This window comes from Ambystoma mexicanum, chromosome 3p, assembly GCF_040938575.1.
Source record: "Ambystoma mexicanum isolate Mex_15411 chromosome 3p, UKY_AmexF1_1, whole genome shotgun sequence".
NCBI lineage: Eukaryota > Metazoa > Chordata > Amphibia > Caudata > Ambystomatidae > Ambystoma > Ambystoma mexicanum.
The window spans coordinates 1,017,940,891-1,017,958,745 of NC_090925.1; the positions used below are offsets into that span (position 1 = coordinate 1,017,940,891).

Here is a 17,855-nt window from a genome sequence, read left to right on the forward strand (position 1 = left end):
CTCTACTATAAATGCTTGAACTCTCAGTGTACCCTTGCGGCACACGAGTAAATGTAAACGAGGTTCCCCCTAGGGTGAACGTGAACAAATATATATTGTCAACATGTACAGGAATACTAAAGAAAGCGTTCTTTATATCCACAACACTGAAATGAGTAGCTGAAGTTGGAATCATTGTCAATATAGTAGTCACATCAGGGACAATTAGAAATTGTGGAGCAACAATCTTATTGATAGCACACAAATCGATATTGAAACGGAAAGGAATCACATTATCCCCTTTCTTATACACTGGTAGAATCAGACTATTACACAAACTTCCTGCAATTTGATTGATCTCTCCTCGATGTACAAAATCAGAAACTATACTCTTTAAAGCTTGTTCACCGTCAACTGAAATCTTATATTGTGGAATAAGAGGTAGTTTAACACCTGGTTTCAACACAATTTTAACAGGATCAATTTGCAAATACAAATGTCAGTATCATGAACCACCCATAAACATGCCAGAACTTTATCTTATTCAGTTGGTAAAGGCCTAATCAAGAATTGTGAAACAGAAGTTCATTGAGGTGAAATTGTTAAATGCACTCCATCCGGAGAACAGTACATTACAGCATTCAATTCTTTCAACAGATTCAACCCCAACAAATGTTTGCCACATTTCATTGTCAAAAGAAATGGACATGAATCGGTGAATGGGCCAGTAAAATCGGTACCAGCTGAGAAACTGGACTAACCACTGGTGTACCAGAGAACCCTACAGAAATGTTGTTCTGCCCTGACAGTGGAATATCTGGAACCTGTGAATGATCAACGGAACACTTCTGTGATCCTGTATCTATCAAAAATAGATGCTTCCTATTCCCCACCTTCATCTCAACGTAGGGCCCTTTCTGATCAACGGGAATAGGTACTGGTTGCAGACTCTGCTTCAGGCTGTCCTAACGGAACAGTACATCATCAAATGCAAGATCCTCAGAAAAATAGACAGTCGAAGGATTATCAAACATGTTCCCATTATTTGCACTATGCTACGGACTACCCTGTGAAAATGACTGTTGATTCTGAGTGAACTGCCATCTACCAGGACCCCCTTTCCCAGGACAGCCTCTGGATCGTCTACCCATGGTACCATATGGGTTATTCGATCGCTGCTGAAGGATCGGGCATTGTGCTCGGCAATGACCTTCTTGTATGCAATAAGCACATTGGTTCATGTGCACAGGAACCATTTCCGCATTACTCTGTGGGGCAAACGGACCTCTAAAGTGTGTATTCCCACCTCTGGTTCCTCTTACTATTTGTTGCAACAATACTTTTGTCTTCAAGTCTCCCTTCTTCTTTTCTATTTTCTCTTTTTCAGTATTAACCCTATTCTCATAACACTGAGCCATGTGCAATACTTCAGACTGCGATTTAGCTTGCCAGGCACTTTTGGAAGTCATCATTTGTGATTGGATACCAGGCAACAATCCATGCACAAATGTGTCTACAAACAGCCTTTTTCCTGGCTCGGTACTTAAGTCCACACCGCTGAAATCTGAAAACACTTGTTCGAACCGATTAAAAAATGTCAGATTCAGATTTCCCCTAGATGCAAGCTGTAAGCTTGTCCCAAACTATTCTTCTCTCTGAAACCAAAGTCTTCAATTTAGTTACTTTTCTGTCTGGCAGTGTCAATATCACCTGCGGTGGTTTCTCACCAGCATTCCTTTCTCCATCTATCCATACCAAGCTAATCCATGTGTCACCCAGCCCTGCCTGATCATCTACTCTTCTAATCTGTTTCCAGAAATCAGCAGGTAGGATCACAGGGAACAACAAGTCTATATCACCCAGCGTGAAAACTGACGAATGGAAGATGGATTCAATTTCTTTATAAAATCCTGTTGTATTTTTCCCGATATCTGGAATTGTTTGTCTTATGGTATTCACTTCCTGTCTCGAAAATGGGACATGAACAAACTGTGAAACATAATGAGCTTCAATAGTAGCAGCTGCTGCGCCTGTCGCGGCATTAGCTGGAATTTCTACTTCAGGAACAAATGTCAGAGGAACCTCCGTCATTGGCAATTGAGAAGTAGGCAATTTTGAACGTTCATTAAGCAACAAGGCTAAATCAAGTGACAAAGTAGCCAAAGCAGTATCGGGCGAAAATGCTCTCTTATAAATGACCATAAAATCTGCAGGATAACAAACCTTTTTCTTCATATACTCATCCTGTAGGTACTCTACTGTTACCTGTAACACTTTCCTTTGCATTGCTGGAGCATACTGACTAAACGTGTCATATACTTCAATGGGAGAAATTGAAACATCCAAAATCTATCTAAGCGTGTCTCTTGTGCAAATACGCATCTCTTCACTCATTGGTTTACATGAAGGAAGAAATTGTTTCTGCACATATGATGCTTCCACTCTAGTACCATCTGTTTCATGATTCTGTAACCGATCTAACTCCCTCTTAAACGCAAAAACCCTCTCAACATGCTCATGTACTTTCTCTGCAGTGTCCCTTGAGCAAGCTAGGACATTCAAATCCCTCAACCCCTGTGGGACATTCATGTCTGTGAAATCACTCCAAATATCAGCCAAATGCATTCCAATCCCCTCCATCAAAATATTCCGTTTGGGAATACTTTCTTGGTCAGAAATCGCCATTAAGACAGCTGATTTTTCGCCTTCTCTATATATTTCTTAGCCCATGCATACAATTCTCTTTTTCTAGCTTTAGATAATGTACTATGAGTCACTATCCTTGAATCAGCACGTGCCCCTTCAATTGCTACAAGTAGAACAGAACCACTTGGAAAAGAAAGTGCAGACAAATCTTGTACAATAGACAGTGGAGACACTACCGCTGGCGGTAAAGACGGAATTAGAGGAATGGCAACTGTTGGTAAGGGCGAGGATGCAGAAGAAGAAACAACAACAGGAAGAGGAGCAGCTATTGGAGGAGGAGCAACAACGGGAGAAAAAGGAACAACAACGGGTTGAGGTGCAACAGTGGGAAGAGGTAAAACAACAGGGATGGTCACATAAGGAGGTGGTGCAGTGGCAACAGTCATACGCTCATTCAATGGCTTATCGATCAGTTTGTCTGAGGTATGAAAATCCTTAAATGGATATATTTTCTGTACTCCATGTTGAAAAGCCCTATCCATACTTCAGATAGATTCCGACTGTTTCTGTTGATCATATAATTATGTTTTTTCAGTGTTAGACATATGTCGATGTGTGTGTTTCTCTTTACTCTTAAATTGCTGCATAGCTTCCTTTCTTAAATCCTTAATTACATCAAATGCTGCAGGCCAAGCCTTTTTCTTCGACAATATAGACTCTAAATACTCTATACGGGCAATTTCAAAACTACCATGAACTGGCCACTGAAATTCAGAAGCATGTCTAGTTTGTCTCTGCCAAATATCATTAAATGCAATACTATTGAGGCCGTACTTACAGTACATTAAACTAGCCGGTGAGCCAGCAGGTGGCGCTGGTTGACCTTGTCCCAAAGATTGTCTGTCTCTGCAAAATAAACCCCTGAAACAGGCAGACAATTTCCCAAGCATGTCAGATTACTGGTGTTACCTGGCATCGTTTGTACTCATGAGAACAAATCTGCAACCAATATCAGGATTCTTAGAAATCGGGGCACGACTCACCTGATTTCAAACAAAGGAGGTCTGATCAGATTACAAAGGATCCTCGTGGTTTGGTGATTTCGGCAAAGAGCATGCCTCAATACGGGGACCCTCGTCAAGATGCTCTCTTGAACCGGGTGCACACAGTTCAGGGATCGGATTGAGCAGTACTGCTGAGGTGTCGTGTCTCATAAAAAGGGGCCCCATTTCTCTCACTCTCCGATCCCGGTCCGATAGCTGCGTCTTCTTTTCAGCGAGGAGACATCAATCTTGAGGGTCCCTATTCGGGCGCCATCTGAAAGACCAAAGAAATATCAAGGCTTAGTACCACAAAATGAAATATGCCAATCACGGTTTGAAAGATACAAGTATCTTTATTTCTGTACAGAATTCAAATCAAAACAGATAGCTATCTGGCTCCCAACACCTTGCAGTGTGTACCAGCAGACACAGTGAGGGGCGAGAGTGCTGGACATTTTAATGTGAGCTGTTTTATAAATTTTCCAATCATTGTCCAGCCCCTCTCCAAACTAACAATTTACATGTTAGGGTTCTTGCCCAGTTCACATGACAAATATTACAATATTGTTCAATGGATTTAACAAGTTTGCATGTCCATGAAGATACAATGCCTTTATTGGGTTCCTTGCTCATAGTAAGCCTAGTTTCAAGAAAGAACACAATATATTACAACCAAAGCACACGGTTTGAGTTTGCTCTACATTGTCTCGTTGATTATATGAGGACGAGGCTTGTGAGCGCAGACAACACTTGGATTGCAGTTTGTACGAGTCACAAGGTTTCTTTGCAATGAACAAACAGTCTGCTCTCGGTCAGCCTAAATGTTCACACAACTCAAAGGTTGCTCGGCTCCGCTGCAGTTGAAAAGACAGTCCACCATTTTAGGAAACAAGCACAAGTTAAATCAAAATGGCGGATAGTTCTTAAAATGGTGGCGAAGTTGATCAGAAATTGGAGCATTTCAAACATGTTTTTCTGTGCAACGCGAATGGGTTTAGGCCTATATTCATAACAAGGCGGTATTATACAAATACAGTTTAACAACTTACACTGGAAAATGTAACTCATGTCACCTTTGTTTGCTTTTAGTTTAATATATTTGAGTTCCAATGATATACATAGGTTGTTTCTTGTACAAGAATTCTGGAGTGGGATCATAGACTAGGGAACATTACATTTGGCACTAAGTCATTCTGTATTTTTGAAAGACAAAATAATCATTGGCTAACATTTTGGGAGTATATTATTCCCATGACAAATAATGGAACTACTTTGTTATCTAAAAGGGACAGGTAGAATTGTCCGGCTTTCTTGCCAAAAAGTGTGTGATGTTGTGTGTGTTTCCCTGCAGAGGGGATGCTGCCTGGCAGTTCGGGTTGGACTGCCCCCATTGTTGGGATTCAAGTGTTGCTTCTGGCTGGTCCCCTTCTGTAATGATGCAGATAGGCAAAACAAAAAGGAGTATGTTCACGAAGAGCACTGCCAGTGGTATAGAATAATTCAAAATATTCCTGATTATACTTGTTGTTATATGCTCAAATATATGCCAGCATGTCATTGTAAGAAGATGCTCCTGATGCCTGTTTCTACAATATCTGCCAGGTTAAAGTCAAGATAAATGTGATTCTAATTTTGATAACAAGGCATTAGTTGTTGAAATAGAATAAAACATAAAATATGTGTTATTAACACCTGTCTGCTTTCATGTTTACCTAACCCACTGCTTTGCTTATTCCTCCACCTACCCCAAATGCTCACTTAACTGTCCATTCACACACTCATTCACCTATTGGCTCAGCCACCTACCCACTCACACATTCCCCTACTCAATCATCGCATCATTACCTTGCTTGCTGACTGACTGGATCACCTTTGATCACACACATTTCTTTCACATGGTCCACACACTGCATGATGCATTTTTTTAATTAAAACTATTGATCTGCAACACATAAAAAAAATCCCAATTTATCCTCTTGTAAATACTGTTCCCTTTTGCAAGTTTGCAGCAGCGAGAACGATGAAAACTGGACGCTCTCCTTATTGCAATGGCATATTTTGTTACAACACCTATACATCTCAGGGTTCTTGTGCTGTAGGAAAAATGGCAAGAAGCGTCAAGATAAGTGTGACAAACTGACTTCTGCCCTACAGGAGAACAAGGATGACTAGTTGCCCAACCCTCTACTCAGCCCTCACAGTTATTAAAGGAACTGCAATCCCAATCATAAAGGTCAAGCAAGCTCAGCCAAGAACTATGCCTGGCTGATGCACATGTTGCACAGATAGGTTTCTTTGGGGCCTACTGACCAGGACCACTGGCACGAAGACCCATTTACCCCTGCCTAGTAGATATGATTAAAACATATGTCCCCCATTTGTTTCCATTCCCCTGATAATCCCCTGATAATTACTGTGTTAATGCTTGAAAATTAAAAGGTCCTCACAGGAGATTCCCATAGGCCTCCTTCCTTTTCTCTATGTCCACCCCACTCACCTCAGTTGATTTTATCCCTTACCCCATCTCATTGCTCTCTTTCTCTCTTTGATTGTGTGATGCATTTTAGTTTCCATGCACGTCTTCTCTTATTACCGCTGTCATTTTGCAAGTTTCCGAAGAAATTCCACTGATAATGTGAAAACATCAAAACTGTAACTTGCTCCACAGACCCCGCCCTCCACAAAACTCTATCCTGATGCGATGTCTACCTTTAGCCTCCTGCAAATTGCTTTGTTGCACTTTTTGTTTTCACATTCCCCCAATATTACTGCAGTAATCGTTCACATCGAGCAAACAATAAAATGGGGGTTTTCATTTCTGAAAATCCTCTCTGCTGCAATGCACCATGAGAGATATAGCTATAATTTTTGGAGAAAGGGGCACCCCCTCCCCCGTCAAATATTTTAAACACTACTGGATGGGAATAACCCCAACCTGTCCTGGAAATTAAGTCAATGCTTTGTGCCCAAGTTCTTCCTTATTTGGTCCAATTTCATCCAGTGCTTCCGAGTGACAAAATGTGGTCTTTTCCTCCATGGGTAAATGAATGGGAGTGGGCTAAAAACAGTGTTTTTTGGATTTCTAAATAACTTTTTAATTTTTGAAGAAATCTTTCCCAAAATGTACATTCTGGGGGTGGGGTGTGTGACCAACCTTTTCTCTCAAAATATAAGCCAATCCCTCATGCAAGTTGGAACTAGGCATCACCTTAATTATAGTTATATAACTAAAAACGCTATGAAAACCCACCCCAGTAAGAGAACATTCTGAAAGAACTCTGCATACATTAGCAGGGAGGAAAAGGGCAAGAATATCAACAATGCAACTTAAAGGATAGGTTCTTAAGGATGAAGGATAAATAATTGCTTTAAAGAGTCACTAATACCCAACAGTTGACCAAGGGATTAAAGGCTCTCAATAGTATCTGATTACAGTTTTTAGGCGGTTAGATGGAGTTGAACTATACTTCAAACTTGAATGCTTGCTTGTCAAACCATGTTCGCAGGCAGCGAGTCGCGTTGATCCCAGCCGGCGAGTCAGTGGTGAGTATGATTTGAAGCAGCACTCCAAACAGTTTAACGATCAAGCATGTTTGGAAATGATGAGCACTGCTGGTTCAGATCAATGAGTGACGCGATGCTCGAGTAGTTTGAGTCGAGGTTTGATGTACATTCCTGCTGGTTTGATGCTTGTTTCGAAGATGCAGCAGTGTGAAGTTGTCCGCAGAGTGCACTGATGCTTCAGCCAGTCAAGTGATGGTCTCTGCTAGGGTGATACAGAGCCATACCGTTCAAAGGATGCAAATAGTGGTTTGAAGGTTGAAGGCAAGTGCCAAATGCAGCAGTATATGTCCAGAAGGTTCTAAAGTGTCAAACATAGCCGGCTGTTTTGGATTCTCTTGATTTTGTGAGGCACACTTCAAGGGGCTCCAGGACAAGGTGAGCCTTTTCAGTCTCGGCTCTCCAAGCCTCAGAACATTGTGCTAGCAGAGTGCAGGCCTTAGTCTTCAGCAAAGCAACCTCCAATGTGCCCTCAATATAGGTACCGAGCAGAGCTTGCCTCTGCCCTGGCACAACTTTCTTCACCTCGGGCAGAACGCTTTGGAAAGGACTGCTCGCCCCAACAGAGTCTAGATACATTCTTCCTGATGTCCTTGAAGGATCAAAGGTGAATCAAAGAATGCATGGGAGAAAACCTCTTTTAAAGTTTATAGATGAAAGCAAGCCTGATTTAAAGGGTCTAATGCCTGCCCCTAAGAAGAGTGGTTCTTGTCTCCTTATGCCATACCATGAGGTCCTTGTTCCATAGGAAGTGGAGGGGCAGGCAGGAGAGAGAAGCCCAGGGAAAAGCAAGATGTAAGAACCCTCTTTAGCTCTCTGCCCTAATGCCACCCCCTTTCTAACCCTGCAGGTTTAATGGGTCTGTGATGTGCAACCCCCTAGTGTGTGGCATATGGAAGTGCTTGTGATGGCAGGCACTCAGGAGATCTCCTGGTGGAAGCTACCAAGCCTGGCATGAAAGAATTACGCATCTTTCCAAAGAGTCAACAGAGACAGGGATCCTGCCTTTAGTTTCATTCTCTGCAATGCAGAGATTATGACTGCCTGGAATCCACATAGCCTCTCATGTCTGATCTGAACTCACAGGGTTGACACTGGTATTGTTTCAATTTGATGTGGCTTTAATAATCATGTTTTTATCAGTCACTGTACTGAAAACAATATTGCTTATTTGTATGGTTTATCCTGCCACCATACTGATAGATACATGAGTATATTTTTAATCTGAGGTGCTGAAGTTAACCTATCCTCAGTCTTCAGGCAACCTATGCTCCATCAGCTGTCAGAAGGGCACACATGACCTTTGAACCTGCTCTGTGTTATTGGAGAGTTCCTACTGCAGCTCTCTCGGGAGACTGGTGCAGCGTGGCACATGCAGACACTTTGGATTTGGTATGGAGTTTTATGAAAGGAGGATCTGGTTTGCAGACCACCCTTTCTTAGAATGGATTATCCACTTCATTTTATGGTCAATATAGCTATGGCTTCTACACTCTTGTCAGATGGCAAACATTCACAGTAAGTCAAATAAGTAATATGCTCTGAAAGAATCAAAAGGAAAACAGTTTCAGACAGCTATAAAACAATTTTTTTATTTTTATTTCTTTAGCAATTGGAACATCTGGGTGTGTATTTTAAGAGTTGCCTGGAACAGTTTCATGTGCACCAAAATTAACATCATCTTACTGGAGCAAGAGTGAAAACAGCATGAATATGTTCAAGTCAGGGCTCACATCTGCTGTGTTGATACTATGTTTTAAAGGTCCTCACAAATGCACCCTTACAGCCCCCGTGCACCAGTTCCCTCAGCTCTCCCATCTGTGAACTGGATCTGTCAGGAGACACAGAACATTTTATAAAGCCCTCAAAACGGACATCACCTAACTTGAGATTGAATGATAACAGCACAGAGCAGTTCAGGGGATCTATTCTGAGACATTAAGCCCTAGGAAGGGCCTTCAAAATGTACACAATCAAAATGGGGCCAAAGTACAAACAGCAGGGAGAGCTGGAAGGCAGGGCTTCAGTCTTCCTGTTTAGTGCTGTGCTTGAAAGACTCTTGCATGTGCGGATATTCCGCCCTCCATGTACTGTTGCTTGCACCTATCCCCTTTGCAAAAAAGATTTTAGCATTAACAACAGCCATCAAACTGACAGTATCTAACTAGAGCCAGAGTAGAAATAGCACAGAGAATTTCAAGGCTGGACTCCACTTCCAATAGCAGACCAAAATAGAAAATAGTGTTGAATGGAGGAGACAGTAAGTAAAATAAAATGTAAGCAGGCTTATTTTAATTTTGAAACATAGGATGCCTAAAAGACTATCCTGGCAAAGGTAAATCATATATTCCCTGCATCATCACAAATATGTATATATGAAAAAGCGTTGTTAAAGGTACGTTGTGGTTAAAAGTAAAACCGAAAAACCTCAGAAATTCACCAGTTATGGTAAACTCAACAACCATAACTCACACCACAACATGCACTGTTAAGACTAACACCCATGACATCAAAGATGACATCACATATGTCATTGATGACATCACATATCGGAGACACTTGTTTTTGTTCACTGACATGTCTACGTCAGGGTGGTTTGGTTCAGTGACAGTCAGGTGTGTAAAAAAACAACTGTCAGACAGAGGGCCTAATTCCGGGATGTCATGTTTGTTTACCCTATGTGCCAGTCTGACAGTCAAACTCTTTTTTGTAGACACAATGCTGGTTCTTGTGCATTATCTTCCTTGGGGCAGATTCTGAGATACGTGCAAATGTAAGAAAGCGTTCCTGCATAAAGGAGGAACACTTTACTTACAAACATCATTGTCTGATTAAGAAAGTATATGATTCAGGGACATGAAAGCTTCGGCTTTTGCATGTGCCCGATTTATTGCTTGACAACAACTGTATTAACCATCTGTAATGAAGGGCAGCCACATGGATGGAATTTGCCTCCCAGCAGCACTGGTTTTGCATGACAGAAAGAAGGAGTAAAACTACGGTACCTTTGCAGTGCCGTTCAACTCCACTGCACACTTTTTCCCACTATAAACAATACATTTTGTAGACTGCAACACTACTTTTGTAGTGTGATGAACGTTTAAGAAAATATTCTTGAATTAGAAAAATGGCATTCTATTAAGCAATGCTTGAAATGCTACTGTAGCATGTTTCACCCTCAACATTTGATTAGCAGCTTTTGCTGCTGGAAAGCACCACAGGTCCGATTCTGAGGTGCATGCAAAAACACGGAGAACACTTTCTTTAAAAGCACCCTATTCTGATGAAGTGCAAATGTGGCGGTTGGCATCAAAGCCATGACTTTAGCATGAGCCTGATTTACTGCTTGACAACAGCCTTAGAAACCATGAGAAATGCAGGGATGGCACTATGAGGGGACTCTGCTCTCCACAGCCCAGCTTCTTAAAATCCGACACCAGTGAGGTGCCGTTAAATGCTGCCTCATCCTTTTTCCTTTATAAAAATGGCATTTTTGAGACTGCAGCAACACTGTTCTAGTTCAATGAAAGCTTAAGAAAACTTTCTTAAAATTGAAAAGTGGCAGTCTTTTAGAAAATGCTTGCAGTGCCACTGGAGCACATGTTTCTTTGTAGACTGTAGTTTTATGCAGCGTTTGCTGCTGGGTAGCACAACATTTCCCCTCCAGTATTTCCACCCACCCCAGAATGGTGGTGCTGGAAACTGCAGGGGAGAATGTCTTTGAACACTCTAATTAGCACAAGCTCAGAATCAGGCCAGATATCACCTCCAATATTTACACCCACCGGAAAATGAAGGTGCTGGAAACTGCAGGGGAGATTGTCGGCTTTCAACACACTTTTTATCACAAGCTCAGAATCAGGCCCTTGCGTGTTAATGTTTGTGCACTTGCCAGAGAACAGAATGCTCCGGCCTGCAGGGCAGTTGTGTCCTATAGCGAGGCTTGTGGTTTGTAAACGGTCGGGAAGATGAAAATAAATGTTTGGGTGTGAGGTTGAGGGCGATGGGTACAACACAAAGTAATTGCAACTCTTTTCGAGAGGCTTTGCATAAAACATTATACGTAGCATATTAGCCTCACTTGGTTCCCCTTCACTTACCCTGGAAGGTGTGCAGCTGTTTTCTCCTTGGCAAGAAATTAGATTCGCCTTGCTTCCCCGCCCTCCGATTGGAAGTGGCGCCTGTGTTTAACAGTCAAATGACACAAATCAATTGGAAACGACTGCTGCGCGTCACTTTGTGTCTGGGAGACAGTCGACGTGCAATGAACTCCGTGTACCGTGCTCAGCATGTCATTCTCAGCCAGCACCGCGTCTCAGAAGCGTCTTACGCTGTTAATGTGTCAGTGAAGGTCTGATGAGGTGCTGATTTCACAGGTGACGGTGATCTAATGATAGGACTGGAGAGGTGCCCCTGGCTCATCATGAGTGGTATTACAGAGAGTGCACTTGCAGGGCAGCTTACCTTCCCAGGCCGATTTATGGACATGGCAGTGAACACATAATACAGTAGGTTGTGCTAGCCATTTACAGTCAAATGAGGGGCAACTCATTGATATAGAGAGAAAGAATACATTTTGGAACACAGCCCATAAATGTATGCACTTTAGATGATCAACAAGGCACATAAAACATGAAGATGCATAATGAAGGTACTTAATAAATCAGTGTAATTAAAGAACAAGTGATGCTGAAATCGTTTCAGCAAAGATATCCTTTGCAGAACTGAATCCTGATTACATAGGTTTACAATAATGTGATGTGATATTATATATTTATAATGCATCAGTATACAAGTGTTACTAGGTACCACAAGATAAGGGCGGGTAGACAAAGGGGAGACAAGACAAACAATCCTACTAGACCATGTGAGATTGGGATCGAGCAAGTGCGACAATGAGAAGTGCGGGGGGAAGTGCAGGGTAAAGGTAGGGGGAAGTGTTATCAGGGCAGCATGGTTCTTTGTAAGTGCAAAGAGGCAGGTGGCAGTAGGGGTTACGGTTACAGCCCCTAAGTGTGCAGTAGGCCAGGAGGCAGTGCAGGGAAGACTGGTCATGGAGGATCCTGGTACCCAGTGAGACTGTGAGAGTACCAAGGAACAAGTCGGTTCCGCAGACAGGCAAGTTAGTAAGGAAGCGAGAGAGAGAAGGTAGAGAAGAAAAGGAAGGCCTTTAGCCACTTCCGGAACTTCAGATGGTCCGGCTCAGGTTTGAGAGGGGCAGGGAGACTGTTCCAGAGGGAGGCACCTGCATAGGCGAGATATCTATCCCCCACTCTCTGCTTGGAGAAGCATCTGATCCTCAGAGAGTTAGAGGTAGCTCAGTGAAGGGCTCTGGAAGGAAAGTATTTAGGCAGAGATTGTTGGATATAGTGAGGGTCCTGGCCCCGGAAAGACTTGTGGACGATACAGAGTGTCTTGAATTTGATCCTTGCTGCCACCAGGAGCAAGTGGAGAGATTTAAGATCAGGAGAGATGTGGTCCCTTGGCTTTAGGCCAAGGATAAGTCTTGCAGTTCTGTCCCCGATTAGTTGCAGGGAGCAAAGAGTATTGTTAGAAAGATTGAGAATCAGGCTATTCTCGTATCCAGCCTGGAGAGAACCAGGGCTCTGGAGACAGGATGAGGAGGGAAGAGGGCCTTATGAGGGCGGGAAGAGTCAAATTGGGAAAAGGGAGTAGGGGTCCCAATGAGAAGGATTTCAGTCTTGCTGGCATTAAATCAGAGATCGTTGGAGGTGCACCAATCCTGAATAGCGGATAGACAATCAGGAATGAGCGAGGAAGGAGAGGAGGCTGAGGGAAGTCTGCAAGAGAGCTGAGTGTCATTCGCATAACGCTGAAAGTTAGAAGAGATGGTGGAGATCAGGTGGGCCAAAGGGTCCAGATAGAAATTGAAGATCCAGGGTGAGAGGATAGAGCCATGGGGGACACCACATGTGGAGAGAGAGGTGGTGTAGAGAAAGGACCCAAGTTGGACCTGGGAGGGTCGGTACAGGAGGAAGGAGGTCTGTCATGCCAGGGCCTGATCCGTGATGCCCAGGTTCTCACAGTGTCACTTGATCAGGGTGGCGTGATTGACCGCATCAAAAGGAGAGGAAAGTTCAAGGAGGATTAGGACAGAGGGAGAGCTGGAATCCAGATTAGAGAGCAGATCTTCATGGGTGTTCATGAAAAAATGTTTTGTGCCTCTGGCTGCTCTGAAGCCAGACTGATGGTCATGGAGACCACCAATAGATACAGTGTGTAGAGTAAGCTGAAAGATCGCCAGCTTTTCCTGGAGTTTGCCCAAGAACGGAGTGATAGAAATCGGGTGATAGTTTCCCGGCAGAAGGCTTTTTTAGGAGGGGGTGTACAAGGGAGTGTTTGAGGAGATAGGGGAAAGATCCAGTGGCAAAATATTGATCACAGAAATCAGTGAAGGCTGGTGCAAGGGTGGAAACGCAGTCCTTAATTGTTCTGGAGGAGCAAGGGAGCACCTCTATGGGTGACACTTTCATAGATCAGAGTTGTTTGGAAACATCATCTGGTGTTGTTGTAGAGAAGGAGGCGAAAGGAAGAGGAGAGGGAGAGGCAGAAAAAGGGGGCCTGTGAGAGGTAGAGGAAATGGGAGAGGAGGAGGAAAGCGAGGATAGGAAGTCCTGAGTTTTAGTGGTGAAGTGGGACATCAAGGCTGTACAGAGGGTATCGGAGGGAACAGGAGAGGTGGAGGCTGCAGTAGGATTGGCCCGATCCTTGCAGATTTTAAAGTTTTCAGATGTGTTGTTTGAGGCTACAGAGATGTGGGTCTGGATATGGACTCTCTTCCTAGAGAAAACAGAGAGTCTATATTGCCTTTGGAGCAGGCGGCAGGCCAGTGTGTCAGAGGATGCATCTGAAGCACTCCACTTCCTCTCAGTCACCGTGCACTTGCGTTTCAGGGCGGCGAGGTCGGAGTCATACCAAATGTTATGATATGATATGGCATTTATAACGCCCCTATACACAAGTGTTTTTAAGGCATGATGAGGCAAGGGAGGGGCAACAGAGGGAAGACAGAGACAATGATCTTAATAGGCCAGGTGTCATTAAGATTGCGCAAGTGCAGGGGAAGGGGGAAGGGAAAAAGTGCAAGGGGTGAGGTGGAGGGGACAGAGCAGTACATGGGATCGACAGTAAGAAAATAAAAAGAATGAATAAAAGCAATAACTAAAAAGTGCGGCCAGCTCGTGGCAAGTGCAAGGGTAAGTGCAGACATGAGGTGTCAAATGCTGGTAAGGGAAAGTAGGGATACAGAAAACAGTCCCCAAGTGCGGGGGTAGCCAGGGAGGCAGTGCAGGTATGCAACTGGTGGGGGAGGGGACTTGGGCTCGAGATCAGAGGGTGGCCTGTTAACCAGTGCGTTTTCAGTTCAGCCAGAAGAGTTTAGCTGGGGAGAGGAGGATAGAAAGCAGAAGCAAAGAGAAAGGTTTTGAGGTGCCTCCGGAATGCTGAGATGATTCTCCTCAAGTGTCAGGGCGGCAGGGAGGCTGTTCCAGAGGGAGGCCCCAGCTGAAGAAAGAGATCTACCACCAACACATTGCTTGGAGAAGCAACTGACCCTGAGTAAGTTGGAGGCAGATGAGCAGAGAGCTTGAGAAGGAAGAGAGAGTTGGAGGTATTGAGGTCTCTGGCCCCAGAAGGCCTTTTGGACAATGCAGAGGGGTTTGAACTTAATCTTTGCTGCCACTGGGAGCTAGTGCAGAGATTTCAGTCCTTGAGAGATATGATCCCTGGGCTTGAGGCCAAGAACAAGTCTTGCAGTTATGTTCTGGATGAGTTGCAGGGGGCGGAGAGTAGAAGCTGGCAGATTTATAAAGAGGCTGTTGCAGTAGTCCAGCCTAGAGAGAACCAAAGCTCTGGAGACAGTGAGATTCTGTGGGAAGCAGGGGAAAGGAAGAATACCTTTGAGGAGGTGCAGCTGTTAGTGTGACTTCTTAGAGATGTGAGGAGAGAAGGAGAGTGTGTAATCAAAGAGGACACCCAGGTTGTTAGCCTCGCAGGTGGGAGCAGGAACAGGGCCAAGAGAGGTCAGCCAGAAAGTGGCAGGAAAAGAGGGAGCGGATGTGTTGGCATTAAGGCAGAGATCATTGGCAGCATACTACTCCTGGATAGCAGACAAACATTCAGAGATGAGAGAATGAGAAGAGGTGGCTGAAAGTAGCCTGAAAATGAGATGAGTGTCATCAGCATAGCACTAAAGGTTTGTGCAGAGAGTGGCAATGCAGTGGGCAAGAAGTGCCAGGTATTGGCTGAACAGCGAGGGAGAGAGGTTGGACCCCTGGAGAATACCACAGGTAGAGATAGAGGGGAGGAAGGACCCAAGTTGAACCTGGGAGGGTCAATCAGAGCGGGAAGAAGTCAGCCAACCCAGGGCCTACCCAGTGATACCCAGGTTATCACAGAGACCGTTGAGCATGATGGCATGGTCCACCGTATCAAAGGCAGAAGAGAGATCAGGTAAGATGCGGACACAGGGGTTGTTGGAATCAAGGTTGGAGAGCAGGTATTCACGGATGTTCAGGACAGCAGTTTCTGTGCTTCTGGCAGCTCTGAAGCCAGACTGATGGTGATGAAGACAAGAAACAGATTCAGTGTGAAGATTAAGCTGGGAGATGGCCAGCTTTTCCAGGAGTTTGCCCAGGAAAGGATTGATGGTGATTGGGTGTTAGTTAGCTGGGAAGGATGGGTCGGCAGAGGGTTTCTTCAGAAGAGGGTGCACAAGGGATTGCTTAAGGGGGGAAGGGGAGACTCCAGTGGCGAATTAGTGGTTGCAAAAGTCGGTCAGAGCAGGAGCCAGGGAGTCAATGTGGCCCTAGATGGTTTCAGAGGAACTGGGACGAACCTGTTGGATGAGAATTTCATAAATCAGACTTGTCTAGAAACCTCATCTGGGGAGAACAGGGGAAAAGCATAGAAGCAGGAAGGAGAGGTGGCCAAAGAAGGGCCAAAGAAAGAGCACGGAGTAGTGGGAGCAGGGGGAAAGGAAGAGAAAGAGGACAGGATGTCATGAGTTTTAAGAGATGAAATGAGAAGCCAGAGCCGTGCAGAGGGCCTAGGAGGGGACAGGAAAGGTAGAGACTGCAGCAGGATTGGCCAGTTCCTTACACATTTGAAAGAGTTCGGCCGAGTTGTTTGATGCCACAGAGATGTGGAATTGGATGTGAGAGCCTTCTTGGTGTGAACAGAGAGCCAGTTTTGCCTTTGGAGCAGGCGGCAGGCCAGTTTGTCAGAGGATGTACCAGAAGCATGCTATTTCCTCTCAGCCACCCTGCATTTGTGTTTGAGGATGACAAAGTCTTGGTCATACCAGGAGTTGCACTTGGCTTTGGGCTTCAAGCGGATCCTCGTGACAGGGCCAAGAACATCGAGAGTATCAGATGTAGCAGAATGGAACATGGAGAGGGCTGTCTCAGGGTGTGAGTCAGCCAAAGGTGGATGGGGGTGAGAAGATGGCAGCAAAAGCCTCAACTAACACATGCTTCATGGGTTGGATAACCGAGAAGGTAAGTGGTAGTTCTTGGGTTGGCTTGGCCTGAGGGGAAGAGAGGGTGAGCTGGGAGGAGAGGAGAAAGTGATCACTCCGGGTGAGAGGAATGGTGAGAGGGATAGAAAGGGGAAGGTCTGAAGATATCAGAACATCCAGCGTGTGCCCTGCAGAGTTAGTCGGGCCAGAAGGGAGAATGGAGAGTGAGAGAGTGTCGCAGAGGTCGCAAAAGAGTCCAGAGGAAGGACAGGAGGCGTCCAGGTGGATGTTAATGTCTCCAAGAAGGAGCAGATGAGTGGTTGAGACCAGGAGGGAAGAGGAGAGATCTGTCCACTCAGAGAGGAAGGAGGAGATCTGACCAGGTGACCGATAGACAGTAGCCACAGTAAGGGAATAGCTAGGAGAGAGAGAGAGCCTGCAGATGACGCATTCAAAAGAGGAGTAAGCCTGCGTAGGAATGACAGAGGCAGAGATCCACTCCAGATAGATTAGGGCTACTCCCCATCTGGATTGGTTGGATCTGGGCATGAAGAGGATCTTATAGCCATCAGGGAGGAGAGTGTCAAAGCTCGTGACAGAGCTGGCCTTGTACCATGTCTCGGTGAGATCAAGGACATCAAGGTCAAGTTCTTCCAGGAGACAGCAAATGTCAGAGGAGTGTTTGACAGCAGAGCAAGAGTTGAGAGTGGCAATATGGAGAAGGTTTTCATCCTTGAAAGACCTCTGGGGACGGGTACACATTAGAGGTACACCCTGCAGAGGTGTAGAAGAAGCCCGAGGGGGGGTAGAAGAGGACCGAGGAGAGGGCAAGGTAGCCAAGGAGGAGACAATAGGGGGAAGAGAGGGGAAAGGTAATTGATGAGGTGCGGTAAGCGTCTATCAAAGAGGAGAAGATTGGCCTGAGGTCCTTGGACCAAGACGATATCATTCAGGTAAACATTCATGAAGACCTTAGAGAAGTGGAAGGGGGCCAGGAGGGCCTCCCACCGAGTGCCGCCATTAATGGGAGAAGAAGAGACAGGAGAAATCACAGAGACCATATGCACATGAAGAGTCCATAATTCTGGCGAGGGAACGACAAACAGGATGTTGTATAGGTGTCAGTGATAGGTACGCCTGGGTTGGAG

General features: G+C 44.8%; 1 long non-coding RNA gene across 1 annotated transcript in view; it reads right to left on the reverse strand.

The window, feature by feature from the left end:
- Positions 1 to 17,855, reverse strand: part of LOC138581195 (uncharacterized) — a 306,353-nt gene that overhangs the window by 138,601 nt on the left and 149,897 nt on the right. Inside the window, exon 2 of the long non-coding RNA XR_011304467.1 lies at positions 3,669 to 3,942. This is a non-coding gene — a long non-coding RNA (uncharacterized lncRNA). The remainder of the gene's footprint in view (positions 1 to 3,668; positions 3,943 to 17,855) is intronic.